Source organism: Penaeus monodon, chromosome 32 (assembly GCF_015228065.2).
Source record: "Penaeus monodon isolate SGIC_2016 chromosome 32, NSTDA_Pmon_1, whole genome shotgun sequence".
NCBI classification, from domain to species: domain Eukaryota; kingdom Metazoa; phylum Arthropoda; class Malacostraca; order Decapoda; family Penaeidae; genus Penaeus; species Penaeus monodon.
The window spans coordinates 37,351,278-37,352,556 of record NC_051417.1 but is presented as its reverse complement, the minus strand read 5'-3'; the positions used below and the strand labels follow the sequence as shown (position 1 = coordinate 37,352,556).

General features: G+C 41.8%; 1 long non-coding RNA gene across 1 annotated transcript; it reads left to right on the top strand.

Moving 5' to 3' along the window:
* The first annotated feature begins 613 nt into the window (after nucleotides 1-613).
* LOC119593345 lies at nucleotides 614-1,279 on the top strand. The gene is made up of 2 exons (XR_005230537.1): nucleotides 614-652; nucleotides 886-1,279. It is a non-coding gene; the product is annotated as an uncharacterized LOC119593345 (long non-coding RNA).

Below are 1,279 nucleotides of genomic sequence, written 5' to 3'. Positions count from 1 at the left end.
GGCGATGAGAATACAATGGGACAAGAATTGCTTATAAAAATGTATTTATCACTTTCATTACTACTGAGAATCTAATACTGCCGCGCATATGCATTTATCTGGTTTTACGTGATCATGACAGAACAATAGTATCAGTTCCATAATTACCATTATGTAAAATCAGGAAGGGAGTAGACATTTTGGAAACAAAACACTAATATAACTTATTTTCGGCCTTAGTTTCGATTGCACTTTTTTCATATTATTAGATACAACATTGGATATCATGATGCTGTGTAGGTGTATGTTCTCTTCCTGTTCCAATTAATGTTCACATCTTTGAAGGTCTGACCATAGGTCTCGCTACAGTCCTTGCCCCGCGGCCCTTTCAGTTGCCTGATGTTGTCTTTCGCCGTAAATAGAGCAACCCTTTCTTCAGAGCTACTCTTGTGTGAAGCGTTAGCTAAGTTTGTTGGATTGTATATGTAATACTTATTTAAATGTACAAGTCTGTGCTGCAACAAAACTTTCTCTAGTTACAAATTCTGCAGGATAAATAACGATAAATGGAGACGTGGTAGTTCACTAGGTATCCCTTTGCCCTATATAAGGGTGCGACCTGTAGAGCTCAGGCCTACCCAAACCAGTTCACTGAGTCCTCGGGATGAAGTTCGTAAGTAGAAAAGACGTAGATTGTGGGCAACTACGCGTTCTCCAAAGATCTGAAAAATATTAACTAAAAATATTTTTTTTTCAAGTGAACACTGCAATATTGTCCCAGTTGAGGTTAACTGCTATTGATAACAGAGGTATTGCAAATCATTAAAAATATTTTTTATCATCATATCTATCAAGCCCAGCTTCTTCGGTCTATATCTTATAGATATGATATTTTATCTTACTCAGACCGCCCTGTTCGTGACCCTTCTGGTGGCGCTGTCGGCGCTGCTCACCGCCGCCAGCCCCGACCCCGAACCCTTCAAGCTGTTCAAGAAGTACAAGAAGGGCCCAATCCGCCCGATATACCGACCCGTCTACTACGCACCTCGCCCCGTCTACCACCCGCCACCCGTCTACCACAAGCCCGTGTACAAGCCAGTCTACAAGCACTGGTAGACTCTCAGACAGTGGAGCAAGCGGCGGTCGACGTCTGGCCGAGAAGTTTGCCATGGACACCACGGAGAGACTTCAGTCAGACGCTTTTTGCTTGTAAATTAGCCTGAGACTTACATATACTTTTGGCCACGGATTATATTTACGAATTTTGAAGATGTCTCATTAAATAGATATTTTCTTATCA